This window comes from Bos indicus x Bos taurus, chromosome 27, assembly GCF_003369695.1.
Source record: "Bos indicus x Bos taurus breed Angus x Brahman F1 hybrid chromosome 27, Bos_hybrid_MaternalHap_v2.0, whole genome shotgun sequence".
Classification (NCBI taxonomy): Eukaryota; Metazoa; Chordata; class Mammalia; order Artiodactyla; family Bovidae; genus Bos; species Bos indicus x Bos taurus.
This window is the reverse complement of record NC_040102.1, coordinates 17614357-17633658: the sequence shown is the minus strand read 5'-3', so window position 1 is coordinate 17633658 and position 19302 is coordinate 17614357. Positions and strand designations below refer to the sequence as shown.

Sequence of the window (19302 nt, the reverse complement as noted above, 5' to 3'; positions counted from 1 at the left end):
ACCAGTACAGAGATTTAAATTATAATGATCTCTGATAATATCGGAATTGGAGTCTCAGCCAAATCTTTCCACTAATGGAATCTAGTTGAGATACTGAAGGAAGAAAACTATAGTATACATTCCTTCTCTCTTTAGGGCCTTTTCTTTCTTTGCCCAAAGCCTACAAGCTTTTCGCTCCTTTATCAGGTACTGTGTCCTTTGATTTAATTTTATTTATTCCCCCAATTGAGACTAATGCCACTGAAGCATTCCCTGACTTTTGATGTACAGTGGATTACTAGAGTTACATGTATTGCTCTGCCCTACAGACCATGATACTCACCTCTCTGCCACCACAGAAAGCACCAAGAACATCTTTGTTGTTGGAAGTTGCCACGGGGAGCCATGACACTGTGGAGTGGATGGAAAGAAATTGTATTTCAGGATAAACATAATTTTGCCCATTTCTTTTCACCCTTTGAAAATTTTTAAACTAGACGTTCTTAAACCTCATCACTTCTTACTGTACAGAAATTAAGTATGTAGATGTTATTTTTATACTGATGAAAAAACTAAATGTTCGATTTGCAGACTGTGTACAACCACCTCTGAAATTAGTGCTGAATCCTATACATTTGCTGTCATATGTTCAGAAGAATCGAGTCTTGTCATGGCACGTCCTCCACTCCCTGCATACCAGGAAGTGGAATCTTAAAAGCTCTTCCTCAGAGTCTAACCAGCTCTATACCCCCATCATGTTCATCATACTTTATTTCTATTTTTCTCTTCTCACTCTCCAACTTGGCAACCTTTCATGGTTCTCCGTACTCGTGTTATCCTAATAATTTCTTTCTGACATTCATGCTCCCAACTGATTCTTCTTTCCCAATCATCTCCAACAAGATGTTAAATGTTTCCTTATCCTGAACTTTTGTCAAAAGACGTTTTCAAGCCTGAAATGATTCTGCCTCCACCTTCCATCCTCCTAGTCAAAACTCATTTTTCTAAAGTCATTAATGTTTTAATCATATGTATATGGGAATGACTGGAGTGAGAATTTATGCTAGAAAAAAGAAGCACCAGAGCAAAGAGTTATACCAAAGTTTGGGGTCATGAAATATCTAGTGTTCAGATTTCTTATAGGCTAGAAATTAGGGGCACAGCTTCAAAATACTGTTAGAAATTAGTCTTGAGTAAGGGTCTTGCAAACACACACATACATGAGATAAAAACTACACTGCCATGAATTGCCATCTCTGGGAAAAGGATTTATGTTACCATGTACAGTCGATGTGTTAATTTCCCACACAAACTCAGAGTCTTTCACACTGACCAGAATTATTAGAATAAGCCCTTCATCACAGAGCCCGTATTCCAGTTTGGAATGAGGGGACTCTCGTGTTCTGAGTCGACTCACACTGATCTGTTTCATCCCACTTCCCTCTTCCAAATAAACCCCTTCCGTAACTCAACACAATAACCATATCTTATTCATCACTGACTAAAAGAACCTTTTGCTCATAGAAAGGACTCAGTTTCCCTGTAAATAAGTTTCAGATGAATAGGTAGGGGAACCATATTGTTGTAGAATCACAATCTTCTGTCTAACTGGAAGCCAAGAGGTCATACAGTCCAACCACCTTCTAAAGATGATGAAGAAATGGAGACTAATAAATTGTGTTAGTTCCCTGAATACTTAGTGTAGGAGTCAAGCCTGGGCTAGGAAGCTGGGTCTCCCTCCTGCCTGTCATTCTTTTCTGTCTACACTATGCTGCAACTTGCTTATTGTCTTCTTTTAAAAAATAATTTCTATTTATTTTGGCCACGCCTTGTAGCACATAGAATATTAGTTCCCAGTCCAAGATTGAACCCAAGCTACCTGCATTGGCAATGCTGGGTCTTAACCACTGGACTGCTAGGGAAGTCCCACTTACTTACTGGCTCAAGTGTCTTTCAGAAGGAAATTAGAGAGCTCTCATTATGGTGTGATCCTGTGATAAGCATCTGCAATCAATGGCTACACACTCACTATTGGGAAAGCAGACTTCTTTACCTTCTGTCTGAACACCTTGATTAGATTTAATTCAAGATGAAGTTTATAGAGTGGGCCAGCTTTCCCAAAACCCATTATACCAACCCTCCGAGCCCTGTACAGCCAGACAGGATTTCTGAGATTAACAACTCAAACAGCTGCTTCTCTGGCCTGTCTCCTCCTGCAGAGGTAACCAAGAGGTAACTCAAGAGGTCCGCAGTCACAACTATCACCCACTTGCAGCTAGGTGTGAAACACACAGAAAAGAGGAACCTCAAATACACAGGGAGGGCTAAGAGTTCCCAGGTGGTCCAGTGGTTAGGACTCCACGCTGACACTGCCAACGTTGAAGATTCAGCCCCTGATCCCGGAAGATCTTGTAAGGCATGTAAAAAGAGCCTTAAAAAAAAAAAAAGTGGTAGAATTTAAATTTCTTGACTGCTTTGGCATTTTTGTAGAAGAAATATTTCCTTCTTGATGAAAAACCAGGGAAAACTTCATTTGACCTGGACCTTTAAACTAACAGCTTAGGCACATTTCAAATAAAGGAATTAGCTACTATTTAGAAGTGAGAAAGCTGTGGGGATATTTGAAGAATAAAATACAAGATCTGACAGTGGGTCAAGGTATTATCATAACAAAAAATATAGATTGTAACATTCTCTTTATCTAAGACAAATTAAAAGACCCTGTTTGGCTTGTAAATATTCGCCTTTGTTATTCTTTCTAGGTAGCCTGTTGTTTCTACCCACTACACCTGGAGGGCAGATCAGAGGGGAGGGAGCTAGTGCTAAAAATTCACACTCCGTTCAAAGTTGTAACCCAGCAGCTCCTGCTGAGTTACCAAGGTCGGAGGCTGAGAGTTGCCTTCCAGAGCTCTGACAATTTATATGTCTTATGTGAGAATTTAGGCTGAGGTGTTTTGTTTGTTTTTCTGGAGAATAAACCCTTTATTTGTTCATCCCTTTACGTTAAGAAAAGTCAACTGTTGAAAATGTACTTGTTCCGGGCTTCATGCTGAATGCTTTATGTACTTTATCTTCTAAAGAGATAAAAAGGGAAGCCAAGGAAAAGAAGAAAAACATCTGAGTTAGGAAGCCTGAGCAGGAAAATTTTTAAAAAGCAGTTTGAACAAATAGTGAAAAATAAGGATAAAAAGACATAGTCTAAATTTAGGTTGGACTATTAAGAAAAAGGAGTTATAGTTTAACTTCCCTCTCCATTTTATTTGTTTTTTCGGTTCCAATCTTTTTTCTTTAATTATTCTTTAAAATTCATTTTTCATTGGAGGATAATTGCTTTACAATGATGTGTCTGTTTCTGCTGTATAACGACATGAATCAGCCATAAGTACACATATATATCCCCGCTCTTTCCCCTTTTTTAATGGGGAGGATGGGATTTGAGATTATTACAGATAAATAATTTTGAGTACCATGCAAACAGGATTTAATATTGGTAAAGGATAATGCTAGATTGAAAAAAGAGAATGCAAAAGTAACTATTTTTTTTTAATTTATTTATTTTTAATTGAAGGATAATTGCTTTACAGTATTGTGTTGGTTTCTGCCGAACAGCAACATGAATCAGCCATAGGTATACATATGTCCACTCCCTCCTGAACGTCCCTTCCACCTCCCTCCCCAAGGTCGCTAGTTTTGTGTCTTGCTTTTATCATGTGACACTCTTTAGGAGATGCCTATCACTTAATCCTCCAGGAATTATTAAACATCTTTATGTTCCAGGTGTACTATACCCAGTAAATTAGAAAAACAATTATCTCACATAGACATGTATTTTATAGGTAAGGAAACAGATGCTTTTGTGTGTATATGTTGCTTCCTCATCTTTTTAATGGGAAGGTCTGCTTTTCTCAAGGAATTATTAACGTTTATTCCTAAGATTCTCACACCAAAAAAACAGTTATCTTTAGGGGAAAAAAGAATGAGAGTAGCTAGTATAAAATGAGAACTTTGGCTCTTTGCCAAACACCATTCTCTCTCTGTCCATTTTTTTTGTTGTTGTTTGTGGCCACGTGTACAGCTTGAGGGATCTTAGTTCCCAAACCAGGGATGAAACTCCACTCCTTCACAATGGGGCTTCCCTGGTGGCTCGGACAGTAAAAACATCTGCCTGTAATGTGGGAGATTGAAGTGAGATTCATGGGTCGGGAAGATCCCCTGGAGAAGGAAATGGCAACTCACTCCAGTATTCTTGCCTGGAGAATTCGATGGACAGAGGAGCCTGGCGGGCTACAGTCCATGGGGTTGCAAAGAGTCAGATACAGCTGAGCAACTGAGAACATACAGCACTCACAGATGAAACCGTTTACCTCAGTTTGGAACTCAAACCCAGCCAAAACCCAGTTTGGGACTTAACACCACACGGCTGGGACTCAAGCCCAGCCAAAACCCTGTTTGAGACTTGTACCCACGTGGCTGGGACTTGAGCCCAGCCAAAACCCGCAGTACCTGGTTTCAGGACCTAATGAAGCTCAGGTTGTTGATGTCTCATCACAGAAAGAATTCAGTGAGAGACAAAGTAAAATGTGAGAACTGGATTTATTCAGATACAGAGAGAAACACATTCCACAGACAGAGTGTGGGCCATTGCAGAGGGTGAATGCACTGTGAAATTTGGTGTGATTTGTTTTTATAGGGGGAGGATTATTCCAACTATTTTGGAGATTTCCAGGATTTGGGCCACCGCCCACTCCTTGGTCTTTTAACAGTGCCTAGAACTGTCATGGGATCTCTGGGTGCATCATTTTGCTTTGTTGATTGAGGATTAAGGTCTAGTCTTGTCTGCCATCTTGGTCCCATTTGATTCTAATCAGTTTTATTGTGTCCTTGGGCTATGTCATTCTTTCAAAAGTTGTGGTGCTGGTGGTGATTTAGTCGCTAAGTTGTGTCTTGCGACCCCATGGACTGTAGCCCGCCAGGCTCCTCTGTCCATGGGATTTCCCAGGCAAGAATACTGGATTGTGTTGCCATTTCCTTCTCCAGGGGATCTTCCCAACCCAGGGATGGAACCCAGGTCTCTTGCATTGCAGGCAGATTCTCTACCAATTGAAGCCCTGTCCCTTTCCCTCCTGTTACACAATTGAGCAACTAATACTTCACAGTGGGAACACAGAGTCTTAATCCCTGGACTACCAGGGATTCCTTCTCAACACTTTTTATATTTTTACTTAATGCTCCCAGTGGCCCTCAGTTCAGTTCAGTTCAGTCACTCAGTCGTGTCCGATTCTTTGCGACCCCATGAATTGCAGCACGCCATGCCTCCCTGTCCATTACCAACTCCCGGAGTTCACTCAGACTCATGTCCATCGAGTCAGTGATGCCATCCAGCCATCTCATCCTCTGTCGTCCCCTTCTCCTCCTGCCCCCAATCCTTCCCAGCATCAGAGTCTTTTCCAATGAGTCAACTCTTCGCATGAGGTGGCCAAAGTACTGGAGTTTCAGCTTTAGCATCATTCCTTCCAAAGAAATCCCAGGGCTCATCTCCTTCAGAATGGACTGGTTGGATGTCCTTGAGGTCCAAGGGACTCTCAAGAGTCTTCTCCAACACCACAGTTCAAAAGCATCAATTCTTCAGCGCTCAGCCTTCTTCACAGTCCAACTCTCACATCCATACACGACCACTGGAAAAACCATAGCCCTGACTAGACGGACCTTAGTTGGCAAAGTAATGTCTCTGCTTTTGAATATGCTATCTAGGTTGGTCATAACTTTTTTTCCAGGGAGTAGCGTCTTTTAATTTCATGGCTGCAGTCACCATCTGCAGTGATTTTGGAGCCCCCAAAAATAAAGTCTGACACCGTTTCCACTGTTTCCCCATCTATTTCCCATGAAGTGATGGGAGGAGGTATATATTAGTTCTAGTCCCACTTACAGATGAGAAAACAAACCTTGCTTGTGAACCTTGCCCTAGATATTCAAGGTGGCCTAACTCCAGTTGTTGTTTAGTTGAGAAGTTGTGTCTGACTCTTTTGCAACCCCATGGACTATAGCCCACCAGGCTCCTCTGTCCATGGGATTTCCCAGGCAAGAATACGGGAGTGGGTTGCCATTTCCTTCTCCAGGGGATCTTCTCAACCCAGGGATCAAACCCAAGGTACTAGGGCATCCCTGTTGCCTTACTCCAGAGTCCCTGCTACTACCCACAGAGCTGTACTTCCATTTCCACAGGATTGAATGAGCCACAAACTTTAAACTCGAGGAGTATACAACTGTGACCAAAAGCAGGTTTGTTGGTTGTGCAAAGATCCAGTCAAATCAAACACTGAAGGTCAATGGGGTGTCTCCCCCTCCAACTATCCAATGGTAATTGGTGCTAGATACTGCCAGGTGGCGCTCCGCCCATGTTTATTGATTGCAGCCACAGAGGTTAAGTTCCTAAGAGGTTAAGCTTATGACATAGCTTAAGAGAGCAAGTGGAATCTCTTGAGAAAAACAAAATGACACTTTTCCTCACCACCCTTGCCCTTTCTTGGATATTGAGGTGCAAAGATCTAAGAAAATACCTGTTGGGCTAGGGCATGAATTATAGTTGGGAGAATCCTAGAGTTGGAGGTCTTAGGCATAGCTGGGAATTCATGAATTATAGTAATTCATGACAATAATCAGGTACTGTGTTTAAGTGTGCTTGACAAAAATTGCTGCAAGTATAAGAACTAAGTGCTAAGCACCCTTAAGGAGCTGTTAAAGGGAAGGTTAAAAAACAAACAAACAAAAAAAGACTTTTAGAAATGCTTGTGGAGGAGCATCCCCAAAAGATCGAATCTTTCCTGGCAAAGCAGCTGGGGACACAAAGCATGGTTCACGGTCACAGGTTAGGCTAGGTCATTGAGGTTTCATATATGCAACCATATAGATGCTCCAAAATGTTTCTTTTTAAATCCTTTCAGTATCTTATTAGAGTCGTCGTTCTCAAACTTAATTGTATATATTCACCTGGTGAGTTACACAAAACCTGTAGCCTATAGATTACCTCCAGAGGTTCTGATTGACTTGGTTTAGACATAAAATTAAAATATGTTTGCTTCTTCGAAGGAAAGTTATGACAAACCTAGACAGTGTATTAAAATCAGAGACATCACTTTACCGACAAAGTCCGTTCAGTCAACCTATAGTTTTTCCTGCAGTCATGCACGGATGTGAGAGTTGAACCATAAAGAAGGCTGAGCAATGAAGAACTGATGCTTTCCAATTATGGTGCTGGAGAAGACTCTTGAGAGTCCCTGGGACTGCAAAGAGATCCAACCAGTCAGTCCTAAAGGAAATCAACCCTGATTATTCATTGGAAGGACTGATACTTGAAGTTGAAGCTCCAATACTTTGGCCACCTGATGCAAAGAGCCAACTCATTGAGAAAGACCCTGATGCGGGGAAAAATTGGAGGCAAAAAGAGAAGAGGGTCACAAAGAGTCAGACATGAGTTAGGAACTGAACAACAGTGCCCTAACTGGTACAGTACTTCTCAACATCATGTTGAACTTGTTGAAAATATAAATTCTTGAGCACCACCCCAGACTTACTGAATGAAAACCTCTAGGGTGGAGCCTAGCAATCCCTGTTTTAACAAGATCTCCTCTTGACACGGATGAACTGTAAAGTTTGGAAGCCACAGCTTTAGGCATCACAATTGTTAGAGCTCTCCAGAAGACTCCAATAAGCAGTGAAACTTGAGAAGCAGGACTTTAGTGAAAAAAACTACTCCCTAGGACTGGGTTCCACCGCAATGCAGACTGGTTCCTTGGTCATGTTTTCACCCTGCCTTTTACCAAAATCATACGTCTACCTCCTTGTCTTAGAAACAAGAATTACCAGCAGGAATGTGAATGGAGAGTAACATTCTGAGAAGAACATTCTGGGTAGAGGAATTGAAGTCCCACACAACTTAATGGGGTAAGAATGGCAATTAAAGCCAATATTTTATAATAACTATAAATGGAATATAACCTTTAAAAATCATGAATCCTTATATTGTACACCTGTAACTTATATTGTGGGGCTTCCCTAGTAGCTCAGTTGGTAAAGAATCTGCATGCAAAGCAGGAGACCCAGATTCGACCCCTGGGTCAGAAAGATCCCCTGGAGAAGGAAATGGCAACCCACTCCAGTATTCTTGCCTGGAGAATTCCATGGACAGAGGAGCCTGGTGGGCTACAGTCCATGGGGTTGCACAGAGTCGGACATGACTGATGCGACTTAGCAGCAGCAACAGGAATTTGGAATCAGTATGGAGTTCGAATTTTTCCTTGGTTTCTTAGAAAGTTTTTGACCTCAGTTTTTTCTTTTTAGACTTTTCAAGTCTCATTTATTCAGCTGACCTTTTGTTGAGTCCCTCTGTTGGGTCCACTGCTGGGCTGTCCTGAAGGAATAACAAAGGGCAGAATCCCTTCCCTGCAGAGGGAACTGGTCCACGGGGTTGCAAAGAGTTGGACACGATTGGGCGACTCACTTTCACTTTCACTTCAATTTATATTGTACATCAGTATACTTCAATCTTAAAATGTGAAAAACAGTGGGGACAAAAGACAGCGTTAAGTGAGAAGATAAGAATGTGATTATGAGTTGACTTTGAGACAAATTTCTGATCTTGCAAAATACCAGGTTAAAGTGAGATTTCTTTCTTCTTAACCCCTCTCTGCCTTCCTCAAAAGGACACTGGCTGCCTTGGCTCTACCAGATCTCCTGGAAGAGGTGACTTGTTCTATCTGTTCACACAATTTGAAGAAACCACTTGCCGTTGAATGTGGACACAAGTCTTGCTGTGATTGCCTCTTATGAAATTGGAAAGGAATCTGATTACAGCACCTGCTTTAAGTATAAAGAAATTTGCAAGGGAAGGGACTTCCCTGGAGGTCCAGTGGTTAAGACTCTGCCCTTCCATTGTAGAGACACGGATTTGATCCCTGGTCAGGGAACTAAGATCCTGCACACTGCATGGCATATTCAAAAATTTTTTTGAATAAAAAATAAAATAAATGTACAAGATAAGTGATCTGAGGTGTAACCTGCAGCTGAGGATGACGGCTGAGACAGCAAAATCCTCACATGATGGATTTAAAGGCTAGCATATGTGAGATCTACCAAGAAAAACTGAAGAGGTTCTGTGTGAGACATCAGATGCTCTTTTGTGAGATCTGTTTTATGTCTCAGGAACACAAGCCTCATGGTGCTTACCACTGAGAAGATGAAAGATTTCAAGGTAAAATTGTCTTTTAAAATTTCAGGGATTCATTCTTATCATTCTTTCCTCTTTAAATACCTTGGGTTTTCAAAATCATACAGATTGAAATCATTTTGCTATCCCTGATCTGTCAAATATGGAGATTTGGGAGCCCCAAAGACCTCATTTTTGTTTTACAGTAAAACTTCTATCTCAAGCATGCATACTTATCTTTAAAAAATGCAAGTAACAACAGTTGTTATCATTGTGGGGAGGAATGAACAGTGACTAGGTGAGGCTGAGGGTGGCATCTGAGAAGTTGATAATGTTCTATAATAATATTGTTTTGGGGTATGGTCATATGGATATTCATTTTTTGATAATCACTGAGCTATAATTCTTAAGTATAATTTTTTAAAATAATTCTTAAGTATAGGTATAGCACTTCACAATAATAAAAGTTTTTTAAAGAAAAAAAAAGACCCCATTTTGACAAGGAGTAATTAATTTTCACTTTAGAACTCATTCCTGAGTTTGTGCTATAACTTCTATTACATAGATCTAGCATAGCAACCTCCAAGAGGAGTTAAAAGCAAGCTCTCCTTTTCTGAATGAGATCCAGGAAATCCCAGATTTTCTGTATAAGACATTAGAGTCTCACAAGACAGCCCCTTCCTCAGAAGAGAGAACTCTATTGAGTCAAGGAAGAAAATCATGTAAAAACCTATAATTATGTGTATATGTTGCTGAGAGGGGAGGCAAACTGTATTCAGTTTTAGGAATAGGAAGCTATAGGGCTGCTAACATAGTCAATAAAATTCAAAGCCCTACCAGGGTCTCTGAAAAGATCCTAATCATCATTCTGGCAGATGCATCTGGTCATTATGTCACTCTGTGAAGGGTGAAAGGGAACTGCAAAATAATCACTTGGGAAGGGATTGATTAGAATGAAGGTAAGATGTCAGTTTGCTTGATAAATACCCTGGATTCCCGCAGCCCCAGCACTCAAACCCAGTGGAAGTTTCCAGCAAAATATAAACTCACTTAACTAAGAAGCAAATTATCTCCTAGTTGGTTAACCTTTTAACCAATCATAACCACACTCTTAACGTTTACATCTACTAAACACATAAACATGTATTAAATATTAAACACTTAAACATCTACTTAGTGTCATTTCTAAGGTTTAAGAGTACATAGCTTATGGTAATAGCCATATAATTGTAATCTAAAATATACAATTGAGACACTGATTTCAGATTTGTGAATTTAAGTAGAGACCCAAATATATTGGGCTTCCCATGTGGTGCTAGTGGTAAAGAACCCACCTGCCAAGGCAGGAGATTCAAGAGATGCAGATTTGATCCTTGGGTTGGGAAGATCCCTTGCAGAAGGGTACTGCAACCCACTCCAGTATTCTTGCCTGGAAAATCCTGTGGACAAAAGAGCCCAGTGGGCTACAGTCCATAGGGTTGCAAAGAGTCAGACATGACTGAAGCAACATAACAGGCACCAAATATATACAATGCACTGTAATATATAAAAACTCCAGATTTACTGTATGGATTTATGTATGCTGCTGCTGCTGCTAAGTTGCTTCAGTCGTGTCCGATTCTGTGTGACCCCATAGACGGCAGCCCACCAGGCTCCTCTGTCCCTGGGATTCTCCAGGCAAGAATACTGGAGTGGGTTGCCATTTCCTTCTCCAATGAATGAAAGTGAAAAGTGAAAGTGAAGTCGCTTAGTCGTGTCTGATTCCTAGCAACCCCATGGACTGCAGCCCACCAGGCTCCTCTGTCCATGGGATTTTCCAGGCAAGAGTACTGGAGTGGGGTGCCATTGCCTTCTCCATGGATTTATGTATACATACGGGTTTATGTATGGATGTGAGAGTTGGACTAGAAAGAAAACTGAGCGCTGAATTGATTCTTTTGAACTGTGGTATTGGAGAAGACTCTTGAGAGTCCCTTGGACTGCAAGGAGATCAAACCAGTCAATCCCAAAGGAAATCAGTCCTGAATATTCATTGGAAGGACTGATGCTAAATCTGAAGCTCCAATACTTTGGCCACCTGATGCGAAGAACTAACTCATTGGAAAAGACCCTGATGCTAGGAAAGGTTGAAGACAGGAGGAGAAGGGGATGACAGAGGATGAGATGTTTGGATGGCATCACCGACTTGATGGACATGAGTTTGAACAAGCTCTGGGAGTTGGGGATTATAGGAAAGACTGGCGTGCGGCAGTTCACAGGGTCGCAAAGAGTCAGACATGACTGAGTGACTGAACTGAACCCAGGTTTACTATTTTTATAAGCTTAATTTATCACAAGAATTTAATGCTTGGGGGAGATTTTTATTAAAAAAATAATTTTATTTATTTATTTTTGGCTGTGCTGGGTCTTTGTTGCTGCACAGGCTCTTCTCTAGTTGTGGCGAGTGGGGGCTACTCTCCAGTTGCAGTGCAAGGGCTTCTCATGTGCTGGCTTCTGCCATTGCTGAGCATGGGTTCTAGGTCACGTGGGTTTCAGTAGTTGTGGCTCCTGGGCTCCAGAGCACTGGCTCAGTAGTTGCGGCACACGGGCTTAGTTGCTCTGCAGCACGTGGGATCCTCCCGGACTAGGGGTCGAACCAGAGTGTCCTGCGTTGGCAGGTGGATTCTTTACCACTGAGCCTCTTAAGAAGTTTGGGCAGGGGGAGGTTGGGTAGGGGTTGGGGCGGTGGATTTTTAAGTGAAATGATTGAAATACTTAAAGATATTGACTATACTATTGGGGGCCTATGAAAGTACTTTGTGATAAATTTTAATTTAAATTTGAGGTACTTTCTTTTATAAGTTGGCAAAAATTTTTAGTTACTAGAAGTAAGGAAGTATTGTAAAGCTTGGTTGTGATTCAAATCCAATATCTGTAATTTTCTGTACTGAGTGCTCTGGGTCACTTACTCAACCTCAAAATCATTAGCTTTATCAACCATAAAATGTATTGATAAAATGTTTCTCACAAGATGGTGGGAAGTGGTGGTGGTGGTGGTTTAGTCTCTAAGCTGTGCTTGACTCTTCGTGACCCCAGGCTCCTCTATCTATGTGATTTCCCAGGCAAGAATACTGGAGTGGACTGCCATTTCTTTCTGCAGGATATCTTCCTGACCCAGGGATCGAACCAGATCTCCTACACTCCAGGCCAATTCTTTACTGATCAGCTTTATCAGCTATAAAACATATTGATAAAGTGTTTCTCACAGGATCATGGGAAATATACAGATATAAAAAGAGCTTAACATATTGTGTTGCATAGCACTTTCTAGAATTATCTTAGTTTAAATATGTGGTCTTCCAGAATAATTTACTATTTACTTAGAGTCTAGACTTCCCTGGTGGCTCAGATGGTAAAGCATCTGCTTAAAATGCAGGAGACCCAGGTTCGATCCCTGGGTCGGGAAGATCCCCTGGAGAATGAAATGGCAACCCACTCCAGTATTCTTGCCTGGAAAATCCCATGGACGGGGGTCCCTGGTAGCCGACACTCCACGGGGTTGCAAAGAGTTGGACACGACTGAGCGACTTCACTTTCTTTCTTAGAGTCTAAGATAGACCTCATATGTCTCCACGACATGAGAATTTTGCTTGATGTTTTACCTTTCAATTCAAAGGTTATGTTTTCCTGTCTCAGAATGAAATCATATAAATTATAAAAGCTCAGGACAATAAGAATAAATGACCAAATAATTGATAAAATCATCACATAATTTGGCTGCATCAAATGTTAAACGAAAAATGAGGACTGAGTAGAAAAAGGAAAGAGATGGAGGCTGAGGAGGGAGGGATACTTAGAAAAGAATGCGAGTGATTTGAAGGAGAAGAGGGTTTGGTGGGGAGTGTCATTTGAGATAAAGAGAAAGGATGTATACTTAAGATTCCATAGGGTGGAACTAGGTTTTGGAAGATCAGATAGCAAGCAGAAGAATTTTTTCATTGTCCTGTCTGGTAGTTTTAAAACCACCACCACAAAAAAAAAAAAAAAAAACAAAACAGGCATTGATATTTGATCAGTGGCACACTGATTGATGCAAAATATTTAAATTAAATTTTAAAAACACAAACTTTTCAGAGACAGAATTATAAAACTTGTGGAGTTGTGCAGATTGTCCTTCTGCTGAGGTCATGATAAGTCACTTCAGTCTGTCTGGCTCTTTGAGAGCTTAGCAGGCAACTAGCCCATGGGTCTCAGAGTCTGACAAGATTGAGCGGCTTAGGATGCTCGAACAGACGCACGGACTGTAGACCCCCAGGCTACTCTATCCAGGGTTATTCTCCAAGCAAGAATACTCTAGTGGGTTGCCATTTCCTTCTCCAGGGGATCTTCCCAACCTAGGGATTGAACCAGAGTCTCTTATGTTTCCTGCACAGGCAGGTTCTAGCTCCATCTGGGAAGCCATCCAGTGAGGTCAACTAAGAGCTATCTGAGATTACCCTTGACCTCCCATTCTAGAGCACATTCCTTAGTCAGGCAGCTGTTTCTCTCTTTCCTACCTACAAATAAAGCAATGATCACTTCTTTCAGCAAACAATGAACTCGGGCATTGTTCTCTAATAAAAACTATTCAATGGTTTAGGATAAAATGGGATGGCTAAGGAAAGAACTGAATCAGTCTCAGGTAATGCTTGTGAAGAATTTCTTCCTGTGAAAATTGTCACTATATACATGATGTTCATGAAGAACAAAAATAAACCACCAACAAAAACATTTATGTAGTGCCTACCAGGTAGTAACCCCTTAATTAGACCTTGATGGTGGTGTAGTCGCTAAGTCCTGTCTGACTCTTTTGACCCCATGGACTGTAGCCCACCAGGCTACATGGGATTCTCTAGGCTCGAGTGCGTTGCCATTTCCTTCTCCAGTGGATCTTCCCAACCCACGGATTGAATTCCGGTCTCCTGCATTGCAGGCAGATTCTTTACCAGCTGAGCCACAAGGGAAGACATTGGAGGTATAGGAAAGAATGAAATATGCACCTGGCCACAGAGACTGAAATGCCTGAAGAAGGTCCCTGACTATTGGGCATTTCTAAGAACTCATTAAAATGCAAATTAGGGCTCCACCTCAGATCTACCCCAAGAAGACTGTTAGGGCGGGGCCCAGAAATCCGTTTGAATAAGCTGAGATGATCCTAGTGTTCACTGAACTTTGATAACCTCTGGCCTAGATTTATTGTATGGATAGGATGTGAAATGTGACCAGTTCCCTACCTGATGATGAGAGGGAGGGATTGAGGGAGTAGCTGAATAGATCAAAGCTCCTAGGTTTCCATTTTTCTTGCTCTTTCCCCGAAAGGAAATACTCAGGATTACAAAGAAAGGGAAGCTTTTCTCTGAAGAAAATCATGTGCGTGCTCAGTCGCCCAGTCGTGTCAGACTCTCTGCGACCCCATGGACTGTAGCCCGCCAGGCTCCTTTGTCTATGGAATTCTCCAGGCAAGAATACTGGAGTGGGTTGCCAATCCCTTCTCCAGGGGATCTTCCCCACCCAGGGATCGAACCGAGGCTTCCCACATTGCAGACGGATTCCTCACCCTTTGAGTCACCAGGGAAGCTTCCTTAATCATGGTTTTCTTTAAATACCTAAGCTTGATTTTAGTATTCAGGGAAGCTTTAGGAACATATATACAATGCAATGGTATAAAAGGGTAAGAGAAAAAAGCCAGGGCAAAAAATAAATAAAATTATAAAAAAACAAGAATAGGTACGAATTTGGTGCATAGATAACGTACTCATGATCTCCTACTTTGTTTTCACCTGGCTCCTGTAAAAATATTTTATCTCTATTCTCTGTCCTTCACTGATTTCTCTTTGTGCTGGTTTGATTTAAAATATTTACTCAGTGTTAGATAAAATAGATACAGAGGAAATGATTATAAATGGTGGGAAGGTATTTCAAGTTGGATAGTTAGAGAAAGGAATCTCAGAGGAAGTGATATTTGAGCTGAGAACTGTAGGGAGGAAAGAGGGCTGAAAGAAAAAGCGAACGTGTTAGTTGCTCAGTGACCCCAAGACTGTAGCCCGACTCTTTGTGACCCCAACGATTGTAGCCCACCAGTCTTCTCTATCCATCGGATTCTCTGGGCAGGAGGCCAGATCATCTAGAACTGTGTTAGCCTTTGAATTTTATCCTAAGTGCCATGGGAAGTTATTAGAAATGATTAGAGGGAATTCTCTCCAATGGTAGGACCCTGAGATTTCACTGCTGAGGATGCCAGTTCAATCCCTGGTGGGGGAACTACAATCCTGAAAGCCACACAGCCAAATTAAAAAAAAAAAAAGAAACTCGATTAAGGTTTTAGTATAGTATTCTGGTTGTTGAATTCACAGACTGAGGGAACAAACTTATGGTTGCCAGGGTACAAGGATCAGGTGAGGGATAGTTGGGGAGTTTGGGATGGACATGTCTACGCTGATATATTAAAAATGGATAACCCACAGGGGCTTACTATATAGCATGTGGAACTCTGCTTATTGTTATGTGGCAACCTGGATGGGGGTCTGGGGGAGAATGGATACGTGTTTATGTGTGGCTGAGTCCCTTGCTCTCCACCTGAAACTGTCACAACATTGTTAATGGGCTATATTTCAATATAAAATAAAAAATTGTTTTTTTTTTTTTTTTTTTTAAAAAAGCTCTTACCCCCCAAAAGATAGTATTCTGGCTGTTGTGCTGATGATTTAGAGATAGGAGTGGGGCAGGATTGAGTATGAACTAATAGAGGTGAGGAATTGATGGTGGCTTACATGGTGCTTCCAAATGAAATTTTAAAGTGAGTTTGGGGTCTGACTCAAGAATACTGGAATGGGTTGCCATTTCCTCCTCCAGGGGATCTTTCTGACCCAGGGGTCAAACAGGCATCTGTGCATTTGCTGGCAAATTCTTTATCATCTGAGCCACCAGGGAGTTGGGGGAGGGAAAGCATTATTGATTAAAATCCACAAGTGTTACAGGTATGTTAATGTGGGGTGCTTATTAGACATTGAATTGCAGATGAGTTGGGAGTGCCGGGTCTAGGTAGATGATTAAATAAACGTTTGGAAGTAAATGTGGATTACCTAGGGAGATATTAGAACTAGAAGGAAAGGAACCAACACTGACCCTTGAAGCCTGTGAAAATTTAGAGGTTCAAGAGGATTCAAAGCCAAAAAAAAAAAAAAGAATGCTGAGAAACAGGCAAATTAAGTAGAAGGGATGTCATTTACAAGATCCTGATTGCAAAGAAAGGAAACTGTTCCTGGCCAACTATTTTGACTGCTGAGAGCTCAAGATAAGGCCAGGAGTTACCACTGACTTTCTAAAAGCCTTCATTTTTGTAATGGATCAGTGTTCTGCTTTGGTTTTTCAGTCTACATTATGTTCAGGGAGGCAAGACAAGCTCAAGGATTTGAAAGGACCCAGTAAAAAACAACTGGACTAAATTCAAATCCAGATGATAAGTAGAGGATAAATATTTGCAATTTGTATAATAAGGGGATGGTCTATTTAATGTATATCTTAAAATTAAGAAAAAAAGACCAAAAACCTGTCAGGTAAAAAACAGCTGAAAGGCTTAAACATGGTTCACAGAAATATTAAAAATAAACATTTTTATGAAGAACCTTTTCTAAACAGTTCTTCAAGACAAGAGGCATGATTTTAAAAATTTGCATATCTCTTTAATTTTTGATTTATATCTATTCTAACATTCTATCCATTGCAATGTTATTTTAGCTGGAGTCCATGAAGAAAATCTGTCCTCACACTAGGACATAGTTGGGAAAGGGGAGATCATTCTATACCTTTTCAGATAATTATTTGTTTTTAAATCATATTAATGAATGTTGTGTCCTCGGTAACACCAAAGTTCACTGATTTTATACTTTGAATCCACTTTACCCTTTCATAATCTTGTAATATCATGCATTGAGCTTTTAGAAAATAACTTGTTCAGTCACTCAGTTGTGTGACTCTTTGTGACCCCATGGACTGCACCATACCAGGTTTCTCTGTCCTTCACCATCTCTGGGAGCTTGCTCAAACTCATGTCCATTGACTTGGTGATGGCATTCAGCTATCTCATCCTCTGTTGTCCCCTTCTCCCACCTTCTAACTTTCCCAGCATCAGGGTCTTTTCCATCAGACATTTCTTCATATCAGGTGGCCAAAGTATTGGAGATTCAGCTTCAGCATCAGTCCTTCGAATGAATATTCAAGACTGATTTCCCTTAGGATGGACTGGTTGATCTCCTTGCAGTCCAAGGGACTCTCAATCCTTTTCTCCAACACCACAGTTCAAAAGCATCAATTCTTTGGTATAAAGATCAACCATCTTTATACTCACCTCTCACATCCATACAAGACTGCTGGAAAAATCATTGCTTTGACCATATAGACCTTGGTTGGCAAAGAAATGTCTCTGTTTTTTAATACATTGTTTAGGTTTGTCATAGCTTTTCTTCCAAGGAGCAAGCATCTTTTAATTGGTTCACTGAATTTGCAGGTTTTCCAAATGTGGACAGATTTCATTTTACAATAGCAAAAACAATGAGTTGTTAATATCTCTACTAATTTCATCAGAAAAGACCAAGTATCGGGAAGCTGTCAAGCTTAGAATAGTAGATACAGGTTTTCTAAAACTCTCATTTTTGCTTAAAAGCTCAGATTTTATCACTGGGAACTAATGCACTTAGTTTCCTTGAGATGACAGTGTTTGAAAAAACGTCTTTCCAAATCACTACATGTGAATGACCACAGTCTTTCTACTAAAAATGACCTATGAAAAAAATAGCACTAGTATAGCTTGCAACTTAATCAGAAAAAATGCATTTTTGTGAGACATCCATTGTTTTTCCATAAGCAACATAAATGTTTTACACATTTCTATCTTGTCACCTGGTATGCTAAATCCTATCTTTTTTTTTTTTTTTTGACAGCATGGCTCAGCATTTGAGATCATAGATCCCTGACCAGGGATCGAACTTGTGTTCCCTGAATTTGAAGTGCAGAGTTTTAACCACAGGATTGTGGGAAGTCCCTAAATTCTGTCCTCAATGGTTGAGATTTAATATTTTACCACAGCAACAAGAAATATGAATGTTTTTAATTAAAACAGATTTTTTTTTTTTAAAAACTGGAAGTCTACAAATAGGTAGAGAAATACAGTAAATGACTGTGGTCCTGTTTGCTGCTACTTCCTTGATGGTAGGACACCAGCAGTTTTATCTACTATCAGTGCAAATGTCAACATAGTGAAAAGGCAAATCAAGTCTGCTGCTTTAGCATGTACCCTAGCAAAATAACAATGTCTTCATACATTGAATATATAAGAATAACAGCTTCAGAATTTTTATTGTTTCATGTATCTTAAAAATTAAAAAAGAGTAAAAGGCCTAGATGATGTCATGGTCCATGCATGGGCTGGAAAAGAATTTTCAGACATCAGGCAGAATGAGAAGAGAATAAAGTTTATTAGAGAGAGAGAGACAGAACAGTATTAGAATAGTGGGTTGGTTCAAGGGAGAGCCGAACACTTCGGCAGGCTTGCAGCCAATATTCATAGCCTCAAGACAGAAAATTCCTACTGGAATGGTGTCATTAGGTGTCAGGAAACTGGCCGGTTTAGATCTGGAGGCTCATGGCAACAATTGCTATGGGGCTTGGTCAGTTCCAGAGATTTTTATCCTGGGATCTTGGTACAGGGCTTCACACCTGTGACCTTGGTATAGGGCTCCACAGTAGATGGTCAAGTTTGGGCGGAATTGCAAGTATGAGAGGCAAAAAGAAGCCAATGAATCCAGAAATAAAAGTTTTGGAGTTCTGCTTTCTTTCAAGTTAATTCTTTGCAAGAGATGTTGTTAAAAAGAGCTGGCTAATGAGACAGAATGGGCAAATGTAAATCTGGTGTTACAGTGTCATCGGCAATGGCTACAGATGGGGTTAGACAAGGAAACTAAGGCGATTCCTCATTGGGAAAGATTTCCAAATTCAGTAGGTAATACATTTTAATAATATAATTAAAATATATCTAGTGAAAAGGTAGAATTGTTGCTCAAACGTTATCAGAATTGTCTGGAAATGGGGATGCACGGATTATAGAT

The 19302-nt window shown here is 40.6% G+C and overlaps 1 non-coding gene across 1 annotated transcript; it reads left to right on the top strand.

The window, feature by feature from the left end:
- Window positions 1–12554: 12554 nt before the first annotated feature.
- Window positions 12555–12626, top strand: TRNAF-AAA. The gene has a single exon. It is a non-coding gene; the product is annotated as a tRNA-Phe (tRNA).
- Window positions 12627–19302: the final 6676 nt, after the last annotated feature.